Source organism: Medicago sativa, chromosome 3 (assembly GCF_051527215.1).
Source record: "Medicago sativa cultivar Bolivia chromosome 3, Bolivia_mono, whole genome shotgun sequence".
NCBI lineage: Eukaryota > Viridiplantae > Streptophyta > Magnoliopsida > Fabales > Fabaceae > Medicago > Medicago sativa.
The window spans coordinates 62,165,328-62,185,357 of record NC_140751.1 but is presented as its reverse complement, the minus strand read 5'-3'; the positions used below and the strand labels follow the sequence as shown (position 1 = coordinate 62,185,357).

The 20,030-nt window shown below is 31.1% G+C and overlaps 2 long non-coding RNA genes across 2 annotated transcripts; both read left to right on the top strand.

Annotated features, from left to right (window-relative positions):
- Nucleotides 1-14,341: 14,341 nt before the first annotated feature.
- Nucleotides 14,342-15,882, top strand: LOC146938952 (uncharacterized). The gene is made up of 5 exons (XR_015033413.1): nucleotides 14,342-14,473; nucleotides 14,928-14,979; nucleotides 15,074-15,137; nucleotides 15,661-15,706; nucleotides 15,794-15,882. It is a non-coding gene; the product is annotated as an uncharacterized LOC146938952 (long non-coding RNA).
- Nucleotides 15,883-16,128: 246 nt separating this feature from the next.
- On the top strand, nucleotides 16,129-17,708 carry LOC146938951 (uncharacterized). The gene is made up of 3 exons (XR_015033414.1): nucleotides 16,129-16,199; nucleotides 16,328-16,457; nucleotides 17,589-17,708. It is a non-coding gene; the product is annotated as an uncharacterized LOC146938951 (long non-coding RNA).
- Nucleotides 17,709-20,030: the final 2,322 nt, after the last annotated feature.

The window sequence follows — 20,030 nt, the reverse complement described above, 5'->3', positions numbered from 1 at the left end:
AACTAAATTAAATACTTGCTTATGGTAGAGGATTTACCTCATGAAATTATAAATGTACAACATAATTACACTCTGCTTTTCATTTATTTTTAAAATTTATCTCATAATTATTCACTGGACCATTATGTTTGGGGTACATAATTCACTTTACTATTATTATTTGGATAACAGAGTCACATTATTTTATCTTAGAAATTGGGTATGATCTTTTTTGGTAATAGTCATTTTGGTCTTTGCATAAATGTATAACGTGTAACTACAATAATCTATCAATGTATCAAAACTCTAAAATAGTTTATGATTGTGTACTCTGTTAGTCAAATATTTATATGGACTAATATAATAATAAATATTTATAGGAATAGATATAACGGTAAGTAAATATATTAAATGATTGAGATGACAGTATTAACGAAACATTTTAACGCGGAGGGCTATTTGCATTAACGAAATGCATAATCAATAACTATTTTAAAATTTTGATACATTCAAAATTGTTGTGGCTACTCATTAATTACACCTGTAAGGACCAAAGTGATTATTACACATTTTTTTTCAACCAGTTCTCTCCACCAATAGTAATCCTAATCAAAGACATGGGGGTAATAGTCACTTTAGTCCCTGAATATGTAATGATTAGTCATTTTAGTCCTTCATTGTATCAAAATTTCAAAATAGTCCTTGATTGTGCATTATGTTAGTCAAAATAGTCCTTGACACTAAAATAACCTCTCAATGTTCACAATAACTCTTTTCATATAGGGACTAAAATGACAATAAACGTGTACTTATAAGGACTAATATGACAATAAGTAAGTATATTGGAGGACCAATCTGACAATATTAATGAAATATTTTAACGTTAAGGACTATTTTGACTAACAAAATGCACAATCAGGGACTACTTTGAAGTTTTGATACATTGAAGGACTATTTTGACTACTCATTACAATTTCAGGGACCAACGTCACTATTACCCCCAAAGACATGTTAAACACTAAATATAAATAGGCTAATGTTAACTTGTGCCTTACAAGGCACATGTTAAGATACTTATTATAGAAGTACACATATCAAAAGACGTGCATTAAACTTCTTAAAGGTTGTTATATTGTGTTTTCCAATGCAAAATTGCTCTATTTAGGTTGCTTAACATGTGCCCTAAGGACACAAGTTAACATGACCCATATAAATATTTCTTACGTGCAAAATTCAAACTTTAAGTCGTCACATTGTGAGAATTTAACCCCTACTCCCTATAAATTGAATTTCTTTTTTTTTTTTGACGAATTCCTGTAAATTTATTATAAACTCATAATCTATTATCACTCTGTTGTGACATACTGACATATGACCTTATGTCAATTTTTATTTTCTAAGGTAGTGTCCTTTGATTCCCAGTACTCTTTTCCAAAAGAGAATGCGCGGTAAAACAAAGGTTGATTTAGAAGTAACTTTTGTACTCTCTCAACTGACCCACAACGAAATTAGAATCCATCTTCTTAGCAGTGATGATTGCCAGTAATAATTGGCATTTTCTGACAGAAGAACATGGTGAGAAACTGTACCAATTTGAGTACGTTAAATACGCAGTTTGGGGTATAGTAACTTGTGATGGATATGATTGCACTTGGCATGTAAACAAAAATGACCTACCTTCAAATTCTTCTCGAGTATTTTTTTTGTTCCCACATATATCATCTATAAGAAAAATAGTCATCTTGGAGGCATATACATTTTTCAATTACAATTTGAATTGTCGTTCATCATACATTGTAACTATTTGTAAGGGACTGGTCCTTCTCAGTTCTCACGGACCCAAAACCTCCATTATTCATATTTCTTTCATTTTGTTGGAAGTGATAATTGCTCCATGGCTAACTATTTATAAGATTTGTCTTTTTTTCTAGTTAGTCATTCATTTCAATGATAACTGTTTTTACTAAATGAAATTAAGTTTGATATGTAATCATCGAAAAAATATCTACTACTCCGTAGTTTGTTTGTGATTTTTGACACATAATTGTTGGGTTTAACTATCATATGTTTCATAAATTTTAGTTCAAGTCAAATCGACGGGAATGAATTCGGTACCTAATGACCGAACTTTTTTTTTTTTTTTAAATAATAATGACCGAACTATTATTAATCAAACTTTACTACCCCTCCGCCCCTTATTAGATGTTCTAGTTGACTCTGAGACATACCAATACATATTTTTTATTTTTAATATCTTTAATTATCTATTTAAAAAATTATGAAAATTTAATATTTTAAAAATATTCGACAACATTTTAAAAAAATTATCTTTGTATATCTCTTACTTATAAATGTTAACCCGTCTCGTTATACTTAACATAATTTTAACCTAATTTTTCCCTCCACACTTTTGCATTTAATGTTTATCTAAAGTAAAATAAAATTATGTTCCTAATTAGATGCTATTTTTTTGGAAAGGAATAACTGTTAACCCGTCTCGTTATATCCTTATTTATTAATTTTGTTAAGTCTACAGCAATTTAACCTAATTTTTTCCATCCACTAATCCTTATTAGGTTTGTAACAACTCTATCCTAGAAATATGAATAACGTGTCTGCTAAATGTGTCTGCACACACGATCATCTCTTAGAAAAAACTCATCACATAATTAATTAATTATTATTCATTGAACTTGAGACATGCGTTTCAATTACCGTGTATGAACTCAACAAAATGTTCGATAATGGTGCTTTAAGGATCTCAAATGACCTTTTGTGTAGGACACTTGGCTGCACCGTTATGATTGTTCACCAAATCAAATACAACTCTTCAATCAGATAAACTCGAGCCTTTTAATTTTGGGTATTGCTAACAAGTGCCCTAAGGCATTGTTTAAGGAACCCAAAAAAAAAAACTATGTCTTGAAAATACAAGTCAAACACTTTTAAAAGTCATAACCGTACAATTTTCAATGCAAAAATTGTCACTTTTAGATGCTTAAACAATGCCCTTAGGACACTTGTTAGCATTTTCCTTTAATTTTTTACTTTACTTTTGCCGGTAAAAAAGTTGATGAAAAATATAGTAATTAAAATATTAAGGGTTGTGTTAACCAGTGCCCCCGGGGCATTGGTTAAGGTATCTAAAAAAGGAAAAATTAAATTGAAAAAGACATTTTTTTGACTTTTGAAGCATTGATTACACAATTTTCAATGCAAAAACTTCTACTTTTGCTTCCTTAACCAGTGCCCCGGGGGCACCGGTTAACATTTCCCAAATATTAAATGTCCATTGTAGTCTTTATTTGAGAGTTCGGTTATGCTAACATATGTTTTAAGCACACTTGTTAATAAACCAACAGAGGAAATTTCGTCTTAAAAAGAATATATTTTTAGACTTTTAAGGACACTTGTTGGGATTTTTATTATAAATAGTGGGGGAGTAGTTTATGGGCCATTGGACCAGCAAGCTATATGTAGATGACTCTTTCTTCTTTATTGTTGAATATTTGCAGTTTTGATATGGTCGCCTCCCTATGATTTTTAGCAGTAATAAGCACACCCAAATTTATTAAAAGAGGACATTAAAATCAGTGTGCTCTTGATCAAAGGTAAAAGACCAATGAAAAAAGAATAGTAACACATCAATATGTCATAGGTTTTTTAGCTAAGCCTATGGTGTAATTTAAGTCTTGCACCATGTATGATATTGTTTCTATCATTTAATTTATAAATAAAACTATTAAATTACATGAAATATGATGATATTGTTTAAATATGCACATGCATGGTGCAATATTAATTTATTTGTGCACATTAGATAAAGCCATGTTTTCTTATTTACATTTTAATTATTGATTCTTTTTTTTTCCTTTTAAAAATAAACATATCAATTGTTTTGTAAATTTTAGTTGAGAGTGTTGGCTCACGAGAGGATTTTGGGGATCACTCACGGAAGAAGCAACTTCACAAGTAAAAGAGAAACCACAATTTTATCTAAAATCATAAAACAATGAGTTTATACAGGGCCAACCCTAGGGCATAGTCCGTGAGTGCGACGGCCTAGGGCCCATGCTGGTAGGGGGCCCAAATTTTTTTTAAGGTGGGAGGTGTATATAGAAATATTTGGTTTTTGGTGGGTATATATAGCAAAATTCTTTGAAAAGGCCACAAACATTGACATGATGAAGTGCTAGGTTGAAATATGTTAATATTTTTAGCCCTTTTGGCGCGATTTACTATATGTACTCCATGTCGCACAAAAATTCTAATACACGCCCTCCTATAAAAAAAATTGGTTGTTCTTAATAATGTGTTCAAAAATTTATTATCAAAGAAATTTGTGATATTTTTTTTGGCCCTTTATTCCTAATAATGTGTCTCACTAATATTAAAAATATCGGTGATATTTATTATCCAAGAATTTGAGATAATTTTCATAGCAAAACAAATTCTATTTTAATTTAAAATGAGTCTACTAGAGAAATTAACCTTAATCTTGTCTTTCAAAGATTCCAAAAAAATAAATTATATCAATATCATGCAAAACACAATCATCATTATGAAACCGATACGAAATCACTACGAAAAACAACAAATATGAGACACATCAACTTTTTTGTTTTGTTGCTCTTTTTATCAATAGTTGCATTTGACATATGATGTTTTAGGGTACTAAAATTGCAGTCTACTTCACATGTGCTATTGTTCTCTACTTCTACAATATTTTATTTTGTTTTGGTGTCTATAGAGTATTTTATTTAGTTTCAGATGTTGTTTAAAAAAAACATTTATTTGGTAATGAAAAGCGAAATAAAAAAAATGAAATAAAGAGCTAATAAAAGCACAACAATGAGCTTAAAAAAATTATGATGTATTATGTAAGGGGCCCTTTTCTCATATTATGCCTAAGACCCTTAAAACTCTAGGAACGACCCTGAGTTTATAAATCCTCTCACTTATAATTAAAATGCTAAACCTTAATTTTTCTATCTAATATGGGACATATAACTCACACATGCACACAACAATAACACCTTCAAGTGTGAGTCACCATACTCACCACTCAAGCGGAAGCTCTTTCATCAACACACAAACACACACTTGCTTGTGCCGCCATTGTCGCTTCCCTCACATCAGAACTTGCCACACCTTGTCAGGAAGACTTTTGACACAAGGAACCGGTTGAACCCTTCGTCAAACCTCAACTCTATAACCAATGTTAAGTCACAAGGAGAGCTCAGGGGATCATCCACATTAGGCATAAGCAACCACACAAGTGAGAGACACACTACACTTTTACCCAAAACCTTAAGGCAACGAGTTTATGGGTCCTCTCACTTACAAAGTGCTCAACTCCACTTTTCAATATGTTGTGGGACACATAACTCACACTTGCACACAACAGAGACTCACCAACCATGTACATCCTCAGTAGTTGATTATATATATATATATATATATATATATATATATATATATATATGAGTCAGGATCCGTTGGCACCATGTGCAAGTCTAAAGACTTACACAAAATCTCAACCGTTCTAATTGTTTGATCTAATTGCTCATATGATGTCAATAATAAATGGAAAGAAATCACATGATGATGAGAAAAAGAAATTATCTCCCTATAAGATATTGATTGATTCACAATTGATTTTTTCTTTCCCTCTCTCTTAATAAAGTATGACCCGATTACTTTTTTGTGTGGTTAACCTGCAAACTAAAATAAAAAATGGCACTTTGTTCTCGGTGAAAACAACGTGATATCCATCTTACTTTCAACATACTCTTAGAGGAAATCTATTCCAAATCTTCAAGGTATCGTTGGAGGAAGATCCTATTTTCTCAAGTCAGTCAGCAAATTCATTTCCTTCCTTAAGAGTATGCCGAAGAAAAAAAATGTTCCAATCCCCCATGCAAACATGGATTTTTTTTTGGATGAGCGGGGCATAAGGATGGAGTTAAGAAGTTCCATGAGAAGCAAAATCAACTGTTAAAGTGGAATATGATTCAATGATAATTATTCTGAATTCTTTAGCTTGAGCAATCTTGAGACCATTTAAAACTGCATAAAGTTTGACACATAAAGAAGTAGAGAATCCAAATAAAGTATGAGAACACAAGTAACCAGTCACTATTGTTGTTGCGCAAGATGCCCCCAAAGCCCGATCTTTTAGGATTGTTGAAAGAGCTTCCATCCACATTAATTTTAATGGTGTCTTGAAGAGAAGAAATTCAAGTGATTCCACACATCGGTTTTTGTATAGTTGGAGTACCTAGTACATGAAGGAAAAGGGTTATATAAAAATGAATTTTTTTTAAGACATTGCCAGATAATCTATTTACCGTCGTTGAACACCATGTCGTCATTTTGAATCAGCCAGATAACCCAACAAGTGAATATAAACATAATCCCATTGGAAGATGAAGCATTGTTAACAAACCAATAAAAGAAATGTGTGGTTGACATGAAATTTTTTTTAGGGAAAGGAACAACATCCCAAATTGTCACAAACAAAGGGTAGTCTCTGAACAGATGAATCAACTTCTCCTAAGGTGCATGGCTCCTATTACAAGTGGAGTAAGAGTCAAATTATGTTGACTCTTAAGAGTTTAAAACATTTTAATCTCAAATGATAATTGACTTTAAAAATTTTACTTGAAACTTCAATTTAAATAACATTAAATAACTTGAATTACAAGATAAGTAATTTACAAATTTACATAAATATCATATTTGAACAAAATACAACAATGTGGAAACACCCTGAAACTAGACTCTGACTGTGATCCGATCTTTGGTTATATTTTAAAATAGCTTATATCTGAAAAATGGAAATCAACATGGGGTGAGATATGAATTATCTCGGTGAACTTCCCAACGTGAGATAAAATACAATCTTGTCATTGAACAAGATTTCTCACGAGATGTAAACATAGTCATGAATTTAAATATAATTGGTTGAAAGACATCAACTATTTATTTACAATAAACATATTTATTCAATCACTTTCTCTTAACATTATACTTATAAATAATATAAGCAATCCTTTAGGTTACCGAACGTGGGAAAACCTCGATAACCAAAATTTTTCTAGAAACCATTAGGTAAAGCAGAGATAGATTAACTTCGATAGACGGTGCCTTGTTTACCCTTTCTTACACGTCCCGTCGTAGACAGAGAATCCACCTAGCTAGTGCGAATCCTAATATTCTCACTCAACTTATCAGTCGTCTAAACAATTATGAGACATTAACATATTACGGACAAGGAATGTCCAATTTCACATCGAATTCACCTTTAAATCAACCATCTTTTCATGTAACTTTCATCATTTAAGACTACTTAGAAAAGCATAGAACATGAAAGTATACATAGATTATAAAAATAGAATTTTCTGCTAAACCATGTGTCAATCTAAGCCATAAAAGACATATAAATTAAAGTTATAAATTTTTGTAATTTTTTTCTACTGATAACCAATACACATACAACGACAATGCATTTGGTCCCATATCCAAATTCAAAGTAATCAATTCCCTAAAAATTGTACACTAAAACTGATCTGCAAAAACAAATCCAGAACTGCACACACTGAATCTATTTTATGCAGGAAATTCTAGTTAATCCTTAAAGTTTCATTTTCATATGCAACAAGAATCACTTCACCACAAAACCCAATTACTCAAACTATTTCAATAGTTAAAATTATGAACCTTTAATTCATGGGAAATGCTAATTTGTGCCCTTAAGGCACAAGTTAATGAATCAATAGTAGAAATAATTTATTGGAATGTGTGCATTTAATTTAATCTTTAAATTTTTAATTCATTGAATGCACAAAATTTTAGAGAATATTTCTTCTTTTGGGTTTCGTAACATGTGCCCTAAGGGCACAAGTTAAGACTACCATTAAATCATTCTATCATTCACTAATCAATTTAGCAAAAGTACACAAACTAATTAATGCAACAACTTTACTCTTAAAATCGAACATGCATAATGAACCCTTTACTTTCATCAACTAATTCTGAATCCCATAACCCAAAAATAGTAAATTTAGATTATGCATGAGCGATGAGGGAAAGAGGAAACCCACCTCTAATTGATGATGATAATTGCTTCCAAAGCTTGTTTATCCTCTCTAATTCTACTTGCTTTTGCTTCTATTTCTTCTATTTCTTGAAATTGTAATCCCCTTTGCTCTACATCTTCATTCCTACTTTTAGTTTCACTCATCTAGATTTTCTCCATGAAATTAAGCTAAACCTTCAGATTATATGATTACATGTGAGTTTTGATTTCAGAATTTTGGAGGAATTGGTTAGAATGAGGGTTTGGTGTGGAAAGAGGGTGAGCAACGTGAGGAAGTGAGAGAGAGAGAGAGAGAGAGAGAGAGAGAGAGAGAGAGAGAGAGAGAGAGAGAGAGAGAGAGAGAGAAGTGAGAGAATGAAGTTAACATTCTAAACTTTGTTTGGAGTTTTTCTTATATATAGGTGATTGTTTCATTTACTCTTTTGCCCTCACTAAACATGGTAATTCTCCTTGTGTCTTTTTTCAAGTTTGGGTCTAAAAATGGTTGGCCTTACTAATTTTCTTAGTTCATTCTCTAATTTCTTCTCTAATTGCCTTAGTTATGATTAACAATAGTATTAGTATGAATTATTTACATAAGGAAGTTTGTGGGTTGTTACAACATTGGTTGGAAGACTCTCATGCATAGTCACCCAACAAAAATGCTTAATATTCTCCGGAATCTTAATCTTCCAAAGCGAGTTCCACCCACTCTGACTAGATATGAATGTGGAGAAAGCTAATGATAACTCTAGAATTTAAAAGTCCCCATATGAAAATATCTGGTGAGTCATTGTCAATAAAAATGTTTTGATATGTAACTTGAGATTGTTTGAAATTTCTGTAGATAAAGAGTTAAACAACCAATTACCATGAATGTAGATATCCTTTAATAAAAGGTGAGACTCACAAATATGGACGTAAGTAACAACATTATAGAGACAACCATAATCAAGCAAGTTGTCATACCAGATAGACACCTCTCCTTTACCAATCGTAAATTTAAAACCCGATTTAAGGACATCAACTGCTTTGACAATAGAAATCCACACACAAGAAACCCCCATAGACTTGGTGGCATGGAGAATATGGTTATGACGAAGGTTCTTGTCAGTCTGCAATTGCTCCCAGAACTTATCGGGACGATGGATCAAATCCCAAACGTGCTTACCAAGGAGATATATATTGAACCTTCTAGCAACATGAACCCCAAGACCTCCTTTAGACCGTGGTTGAGTAATAGTGTTCAAACTAACCCAATGACAATGATTATTACCCAAATAAATTGTCTCACAGAAGCATCAATTTTATAACACATTCCTTGAAGGAGCCATAAATGGCATGAAGGATAGTACAAATTAGGTCAAAGTAACTCTTCCAGATCTAAGGACCATACTCTTCCAATCATCAAGTATGCCATTTATCCTATCCATAATGAAGGAGAAATATGAATCACGTGTCCTATCAGATAGCACAGGGAACCCAAGATATTTACCCCAGGTGAGTGTTGTGACTAAAGTGAACAATGGATTAAAATTTAGCCACTTTGACCCTTGTCATAGTGGTAGACACCATAAATCTATACTTGTGAATTTTCACTTATTTAATTAGAAGTGAAGTTATAGTAGTTTGTCTATCCATTTAGTTGTTTTTAGTTGGGTCTTTAGTCTCTAAGTTCATTAGGGTTATTACCCATTATGGTTCATATATGTAGTGTCCTTGGCACACAATGGAAGATAATGAAATGAATCAAAATGTTATTTTCTTTTCCATAATTTATCTATCAATATTTGGTGGACCACTTTAATCCAGCCTATAGGTAGCCCTTTCTGTGGTCCAACTCTCAATGAAAACACTGATTGTTAATGATAAAGGATGCAATTTGACTTAAATAAATAATTTAGATATTTAATTAGAAGTGAAATTATATTAGGTTGTCTTTCCATTTAGTTGTTTCTAGTTGGGCCTTTTAGTTGGGGTCTTTAGTCTCTAAGCCCGTTAGAGTTATTACCCATTATCACCCCTATATGTAGTGTCCTTGTCACACCATGGAAAATAATGAAATGAATGAAATTGTTATTTTGTTTTCCTTAATTTATCTTTTTTGTTCTTTATTGTTTTATTGCTTTGTTTCTTTTATTTCTAGTAAAATAGTTCTACGGTCATTGACAACAACTATGTCACAATAGTAAAATAAAACTAAAAAATATCATGTTAATTTTGATGGATTTGATATTGTAACAATTATTATCATGTAATTTAGATGTTAGTTTGATAAATTGTATACATAGTTTATTTTTTTGAATGGTCAAATAAAACTTTTTTTTATATCATTGTCAAACAAAACTTTTGATAATAAAAATCAAATAATTTTTTTTTATATCTTGGTCAAATAAAACTTTTGATAATAAAAATAGATGGGAAATGATGTTTGGTTCAATATTGTTGATGTTTTTAGACATAAAAGACTAATTTGACAAGAAAAAGGAAGAAGATAAAAGACCTCTTTAAAACTTTAAATTAAGTCAAAGTTAAATCCTCCAGAGGTCGGTTTGATAATGAAGACTTGGGACCTAAAAATATGTTCATCTCTGGGTCTTATGTTAGAATCACCTAGATTCAAACAATTATCGTTGAGTCTGTAAGATTTATAAAAAAAAAATAAAACCTTAATTTTTTCAATAATGCTTGTTGATAAACAATTTTAAAATGAATCAATTTTTTATATAAAAAATAAAATCATTTTTCAAATAAAGGAGTGTTGTTAAAAATCTAAAAAGAAAAAACGCCATTTTTATCACACACTCTTTAATTAGTTAAAAATCTAACGAGTTCGGCTAAATCGTGTAGACACTTAAATTTAATATGGTATATTTAAATTTTAATCAATTAAAAAGTGTGTGTTGGAGAGTGAATTGATAGCATAATTCTTCCAAATACAAGGTGGCTTTATACGTATGTAGCTTAAATGTGGAGATTTCTGATACACAATAAATAATATTTTAACCATGGATTCATTGTCAAATACTCTTTTCTGTCCTTAATATATAATTTTTTTTTTCAATTTTTCATCTTATTTATAAGAAAATGTCATGATATTTCACAATTTTCTATAAGGTTTAATATATTTATAAAAACATTCAAAAAGTTACAATAATTAGTGATTACATTGATTTTGATGTTTTTTTATTTTCTTCTTTTAATAAGGACCGAATAAAACATACGATTTTTTTAAGAAAGTACACGTTGTCCAACTTACCAAGAGAGAAGATAAATCATTTATGCATGTTGATATTAAGACTACTATAATGCTATTTGAACGTAAAAGTTGACAACAGTATGACACCTCGGTACTAGGTGAACAACACCTTCTTTAGTCAAACTTTTTTTTTCTTTCCATCTTTTAACTTTGGAGTTCTTTATTATAAGAAACAATTGACTTTTTAGGTTTATTGAACAATTAATGCATCTCGCTATAAATATAGGCTAGATACATCATTTACTCAATAAACCTAGTAATAAGGACCAGTGAGAGTATTACATAAGAAATTTTTTGTAACGTACAGATTGAGTTGTGTCATCAACGTATTTCACTACTTCATTCACCACAAAAATGTATCTTATTAACTATATAAAATAAAATTGGTAATGTCTTACGTTTTTGTGGTTAATCAAGCAGGCAAAGTGATTAATAAAATTTACGATCCAAAAGTGGTTAACAACATACATTTTTGTTGTTAATAAAGTACTGAAATTAACTAATATCATAACTCAAATTTTATATTATAAAAATTCTGTTCTATAATAAAAACAAAAGCATTTTTCGATATAAAAAAAGTGACAAAAAATATGTATTATTCATTATATAAATACGATAAACAGTATACAATACACATGTGTCGTATTGTTGTCATATTAATGTGTTCCAATACCATTGAGTAAAGTTCTTCATTCAGCAAGATAGATTTTCTCAATCTTAAAAAAAATTGAGATTTTCAGAATAAAAAAGTGGTTTCTTCTTCACACTCTCTTTGACTAGTGGTGGTGTTTGGTAAATATTTTTGTCTCTCATTTTGTTATGACTTCTAATTGATTTGTTACTTAGGATTATATAATTGATGTTTTTTGTTCGACTTTTTACCCTGCAGGGTTGCTGCTGGATCCATCATCATGGGTATGTATTCAACATCATCTATGCAATTTTCTGCTCAAATTTTATTGTGGTTGATCAATTTTGTTTGATTATTAAAAATCCACTTATTTGTTTTTTCGCTCACCAACTTCATCATGTTCCTCTTCTTGATTAGTTTATGTGTATGATGTGATGAGCATGCATATAATTAAGACCCCTTCAAACTTCACCCCCTCCCCATAAATGTTAGATCTTAATTTCATTTTTTTTTCATGGTAATTATATTTAATACACTTCTCATTTTCTCATCCATAATCAAATCTTCATATTTGGATTGTATGTTTGAATGAGAAACATAGGGACATACAATTGAATTTTTTTAGTAGTTGTATAAAGATCAGACAATTCATATTTTTATTTTATCAGATCTAGTTTAAAATATAACTTCGAATGAGTCGTCTTTTTATCATCAATGATCGAGATATGAGATTACTTGTCTTTGTGTTGACATTAAAATTAATTTCATTCTTTATTGATCTAACTTAATTGTTGATATTCTTTTCAAACCTCAATTTCTTAGCCATGACATGATAACCCTCACATGTGGGTACCTACCCAAACACATCTTGGAATTGACAGAGAAATCCTTTTTAGATTGGGTTCGAGTTGGGTTTTTTTTCCTCCCAATATTCAAAGTCGGGGTAAGGCGAGGATGGGGTGTTGATATCCGTTCCGAACCCGTCCCACTAGTGTGTACACACAAACATACACTTATTCACATTTTTTTTAAAAAGGGGAAGGAGAAATTTTTATTATCCAAAGTTTCATTTTACAACCAACCTTGAGGGGATTCAAACTTAGTACCATGAAATTGCAAAGCTAAACTCTTACCATTGAGCGAACACCTCAAGTGTTACACTAGTTATTTTTTTAATACTAAATTATATATTATAAATATTATCTCATCTCAACATAAAATATGATTTTAATATAACTTTATTCTATTAAATCGAATTCACATATCATTTGCATATATGATATGCAAATTCGATTGTGAACTCGTGTTGGTGAATTTATTCATTAACATTATTTTTTCTTAAGGATAGTTAACATTATTTTTGTTTTCTCATTGAAAACATATTTATATATTATAAATATTATCTCATCTCAACATAAAATATGATTTTAATATAACTTTATTCTATTAAATCGAATTCGCATATCATTTGCATATATGATATGCGAATTCGATTGTGAACTCGTGTTGGTGAATTTATTCATTAACATTATTTTTTCTTAAGGATAGTTAACATTATTTTTGTTTTCTCATTGAAAACATATGTTAGATATGCTTTAATTTATTTCACAATGATATAATAATTATCTTTTCTTTTTCTTTGTTGAATAAAATTGACTATTTTTCCTTAAATTTATTTTGACCATTTTTATGTACTAATTTTCTTTTATTTGACACTTTTCTTAAAAGAATACACCCTTTGAAATAAATATTTATAACACATTACCAAAATATTATTTGATATGCAATTATATTTATAAAGAATAGAAAAAATGACTATTTATTCAAAGCTTAGAAGGCGTTCTTAGCGAGGTCAAAAGATGCCTTTTGTATTTATTACAATTGGTGTGGTTTTCTTTTGAAATACATCTAAAGCAAGGATTTCAAATTATTAGCGGTGATCGTTGGATCAAAATAAGAGGTGTGGATGTCTTATTTTTCTAAAACTAAAATCCCAAACTTGAAATACGCACCATCTGATCTTGATCTTATAGTCGTTGACTTATTGATCATGTGAATATGAGATTTTAGCGACAAAAGGAATTCAATATACATGAAGAGTATGTTCTTTTCTCTATTTTGCTGTAGTTCATCTTCCTTATGCCTTGGTGCTTTCTAATTATTTTTCCTCCTTTACATTTTGTTTGGAATATTGTGAATAGTATCTTCTTATTTCAATTTGGTTTTCCTTTTAGGCTCTGAAAGAAAACGAGTTAGGTTTGAAGATGAAGAAGAATCCATCGAGAAAAGAAAAAGTAGCAGAGTCCTTGCTTTGGAAAAGAAAAAGCTACAAGAAAAAGAGAGGAAATCAACATTAGAATTTGAAAAAAGGAAAAACTCAACCAAAAATAATGCAGAAAAAGGCAAGTCAATAATTAGTAATAAGGAGCACTTGGGTGGTTTTAATGAAGATGATAAGCATGATGACCCAACCAAGAAAGGATGCAACAAACGAGCATTGTATCAAGAAATCTCTTCATTTAAGGTGTTCTATTTCCATATTTTTTATTTCGGGCTAAAGTACACTCCCCCTTAAGAAAAAAAATTTGGTCCTTAATTTTACAAAACGTTGTAAAGCTGCTGAGAAGACGCCATGTGTCCCAAAACAGGGGGATAAAATTGCAACTTTTAGTAAAGATAAATGACCAAAATAGCTTATTTCCCTAAAGATAGAGGGTCAAAACATAATTTTTCCATAAAGTTAGAGGGTGAAAAAAGCATATTTCCCTAAAAATAGAGGGAAAAGTTTTCATTTTTTTAATAGGGGGTCAACATCGTAACATTTTAAAACTTTAGGGAGGAAAGGTGCACTTTAACCTTTATTCTATTGATTTCCTATTTTTTTAAGTGTTGCATTTGAGTTAAATAGTGAATATTTTATACATGTGCATGTTTTGTATTTATTTTGTTTCTTACTCACTTTCTCTTCAATTTTGAAGGTGGTGCAAGAAGGAAGACATGCCCATAATAATGAAAGTACTTCAATAAATGGTATATGCTTGTTATTTTTTTTAGTTGCATTGCATCTCTGAGTGTATCTAACACATTTGATATTTATAATAACAATTTTTGTTTGCATTTTTAGCCTCATCTCTGAATAATGTACCAGACAAGCATTTCTTGGAAAATGTTCTAGATATCCTACAAAGGTGAAAATCATACAAGCTTATGATTGTTTTTCCATCACTTACTTTTATTCTTACACATCATACACAACTTTCAAAAATATCCCACAAAGGTAGAGAGGAATTGTATTTCATGTCCCATTTTAATGTTCAAAACCATTTCCCTTATTTTGTGTTAAAATTAGAAAATCAAGATTGATTAGTATTTTTCTACACAAAATTGTCACAAAGTTTATACTCTCTGCAGAATAAAATATAAGCAAGATGAACTCATTTTTCTCCGGAATGAAATATAAACATATCTTAACAACTTCTATCTTTTTTAATAATATCATCTCCAAAATACCGCTCATGTTTCCCTTTTTTTTTACCAACCTTTCTAATTTCTAATGACCCAATTTATTAGTCATTTAGGGTAGTTTAGGCAATATGTTTCATATTTTGTTTTTTTAATTTCATCAATTAAATGTGATAAAGTACATTTGTACCATTATAATTCATTCTAGAGGGATATCTAAGTAACTAGATAGCATATGAAATTATGCAGGAAAGACAAAGATGACCTGTTTGGGGAGCCAATTAATCCTGATACGGTTTGTTAATTATTAATTGACTAATTCTTAATATTTTATGATAATTAATTACGTTTTGTTATTGATATTCTATTCATGTTGGAAAAGGTAAAAAATTACCATATTGTAAAGAAGCCAATGGATTTTGGAACTATGAGAGCAAAAGTTGTGGAAGGCAAGTATAAAATCCTCGCAGCATTCAAGGTATATAAAAATAACGTGGAATTACATTTTCTCTAAGCTTTCCATATTATCCTTTATCTCTATTATACTAATATAATGTTATAGTTTTGGTGAATTATATAACAATGCATTTTATTTCCTTGCTACTAATTAGTAATTTCTATCTTTCTTCGCCCTTAATTGTATTTTTTCTTAGTTTAGTGTATCATAATTTTTAAAATGATATATTGTTTCATGTAACATTGATTTCAATGATGTACAGCGTGATGTATTCCTGCTATGCGTTAACGCCAGGAGTGTTTATCCCAAAACCTCAAGACATCACAAAGTGGTATGATTAAATAATAAAATAGAAAGTTTCATTAGTTAATTCTTATATTTATATTGTTATAGCAATTTTTCTTTACTTAAGATAGACATTATGTAAAGTATTATAAAAAATTTAATTCAACATTTCAGGCTGAAGATATTCGTTGTCATGCTATAAAGGTTTTTGAGGATCTAAATGCTGAACATGAAAATGTCAACAAGAGATGCCAAAGTAAAAAGCAACATGAGATGCAAAAAAGGACTTCTCCAGAACTTCTTGGTAAGGAATTTTTTTAAAACATTTAACCTTCACTTGGTCATCACAATCATGTTTATAAACATTAAGATTCAGGGATTATAGTTGGTCAACTCTAATAGACTGGAACTTGTCAATTTTTTTAAAACATTTAACCTTCACTTATTGGTTTATAGTTGTCCAATTCTTCCCAGAGTAACTGGTTGGTCTATAAATATTTTATAATACAACAAGCTTAATAAAATTAGGCGACCCAACTTAGCCTTAAATGCACCAAATCGGTATATGACATGCCCACTCTTCTAAGTTCTAACAACTAAACTGGAGTTGGACAAAAAAAAAAAATGCATAAAGACTTAGTTGGACCAAAAGAAATGTGATTTATTGTAGTCATCGATTTCCTGCTGTCACACAGTTGGAATATTGGTGACATTTCGATCTCGATCTGATGTCTATAGAAGAGGCAGAATTACTTTCTATTTTAAAATTAAAAATACCAAAATTAAGTGTTGACCGTCCGATCTTAATTGAACGGCTAAAATTGCATGTATGTGTGCGTCAATTTATTTATTGCAGTGAATCAAAGCAAGGTCCAGACCAAAATGACCTAATGTTTTTTGGTTTATATATTTAAGACGTCTGCCTAAAATATGAGTCTTTTGGTCCAAGTTCCAGTCTATTACATCATGCTAAAATTGACAACTCTAATTGCATATACTTTATCCTACCATCCCTCTCCTCAAACCATGTTCTAAAATCAAAACATCATAAGATAAAAAATTAACCTATATTTGAGGATCTACATTGAATATCTTGTTAAAGGGTTTGATCTTTTTTAAGGGATGATAATCTATTATAATATTATCCTCACGTGAATAATCTGTAAATCCAAACTAATTTACTACTTTTTAAATTTGGAGGATGCTAACGAGTGCACTTAGGGCATTGGTTAAGCATTCAAAATAAGTAAGTTTTCAAGAAAAAGTTGTGTAATCATTACTTAATCAAAAATAACATCTTATATTTCCAAGATAAAATTTCTATTTGCAGATTCCTTAACCAATGCCCTGAGGGCACTGGTTAGCAAGACCCTTTTAATTTAAATGGTTTGTAACAACTACTTTATGTTTGTTTTTTTGTCTTTCATTTATATAGGAAGAAACAATGTTACTCGTTCTAAGGTTCCTGAAACAGAAAAGAGGTTCATGTGTTGGCCTCCATATAACAAGTCATTGGTTTCAGAATTTCTAAATGCTAAAAAGCCCAACATTCAAGTAAGTTATGTTTTATTTTTTTTTCAAGAATATGTGAAAATCTATAAACATACTTAGGCTCCTTAATGAAAATCAATCTTAAGAGTGATTTTTTTCAGTGGTTCCTTTCTCATCACTCTGAAAGGTTTTATAACTTTTATTGAACCACTCTTGAAGACACTAACCACTCCAACATGTTTTTGTCCTTGGATTTTCCTTTTATCAAGATAATTGATAGATGCAAATTCTCATCTTTTTACGTCACAATGTTCACATTTAGCATCATTCTTCAAAAAAAAAAATATATATTCACATTTAGCATCAATATGTTCACATTGTTTCTTCCACATCACAACAAATCACATCTTTTTCGAGTATGTCAAAAATATTTAAATCCATTTTCACGTTGTTTGTTATGAAATTCAAGTTGATCTCTTGAATTTTCTCTCCAATCTTTCTAGGGATCGAGTGGTGATTATTTTCACTACGCCCATTTAGGTCCTTTTTTATCACTAGATACTAAAAATTGTGTTTAAATTCCTAGCCCGGATCCATTTGGTAACAAATATTCCCTTGGTTGGGACCTTTTAGATAGGTGATTGATTGTTTGAAGATACGCTGCTAGGGTTTTATTAACCTCGGTAATCCTATCGTTTCTTCGGCGTGGGGTTGTATCTTGATCTACGTGCAAACGCCAATAAGTAACTCACACACCTAAAAAATATTTGAAAAAATAAAACTCTGTTAGGGTTTCTTGCAGCTGGAAGTTCTCATGGGGATACAAGAGGAAATCTTTTAGTTCTTATGAGAGTTTTATGGTTTGGTTCTCTTCGTGTGAGAGTTTTACGCTTTATGTTCTTGTTAACACGTTTGGTTATGTCTAAAATCAATCTCGACTACTTAACGCTTACTGACGATGAAAGGCTGTGATTTGAACTAGAGGAAGAGAGTGAGGCAGGGAATGATCCGGATTTGTGTTTGGTGGGGGCATTTTCCGGTAAATCTGCCCATTAAGATGAAACCCATGAAGGTGTGTATGTCCGAAGTGTGGCGACTGATGAAGGGTGTGGTTGTGAAAGAGACTTTCCTTGATTTATTATTATTCCAGTATTTCATAAGCTCGACCTAGCGGAGGTATGTGGGGAGGGTCATGGAATTACGAAAATTATATGCTATTAATTATTGGAGAAAGTGAAGGTTGTGACTCCATTGAGAAAGGTGCAACTGTTTCATCTGAACAAGTGTGTCTGAGTACATAATCTCTCGATTGGAATAATTAGGGAATAGGTGGGTATGGGGTTCTCAAACTATATTATCTGAACAAGTGTGTCTGAGTACATAATCTCTCGATTGGAATAATGAGGGAATAGGTGGGTATGGGGTTCTCAAACTATATTGGTGAGTTTCTTGTGTATGATGTGAACAATCAAACCAGTCTATGAAGGGAGTATATGATGTTGAGGGTGAAAATTGATGTCTGAATTCTCTTGAAAATTACGAATAAGATTAAGGTTGTAGGAGGTGAGTGTTGTGTGGTGAATTTCAAGTATGAGAAACTAGGTATTTTCTGCTTTGTTTATGGCGTGCTTGGCAATACTAAGAACAAATGTGAGGTTAGGTTGTCTAACTCGAATGGGGATATGTAGAGACGATGGTACAATGGCCTCCAGGTAGAGCAATATAATGGCAGCCTAGGGGTTATGGGTAATCACAATGGTTGAAGGAGGAAAGAGCTAGTAGAGATGACGCAACAAGAGGGGGAAGATATGATTCAGAAAATGATAGTTCATGTGGAGTGTCATAACAAAAACAACAACATAGTCATGCGCCAACGTGTCCAGATGTTACCAGGCCGTTGGTAGTGGGAGAAAAATCTGGTGGGGATGCCGATAGAAATTCTGCTCCACAATTATTGATAAATGATGTGACGCGGATCCCTAGAGAATTGAATAGGGAGGGGATGTGGCCAAGTCAACAAATTTGTTACTGATTGGATCATCGATATCCAGTTTGTCTTCCAAAATTGTTTGCAGCAGCGGGGTTCACACTTTTCCCAATAGGAATACTACTTTCCACTCAACATCGTTGACATCTTAACCAACTGCAACATTTCTTTATGCAAGTACTACAACCAATATGGACAATTCATCCAACATGGAATATCAACTTGAGAAGAAAAGGAGGAGGGAGGAGAAGAGATTCGTAATTGATTCAGATACACAAAAAACTCAACATTTTTTATCGGTAGGTTCTGGCAGGCAAGGCTGTCAGAACCAATGATTATTCTCAGATGGAATTGTCAGAGATTGGGCAGACAAAGTGCAATTTTGAATCTATGTAACCT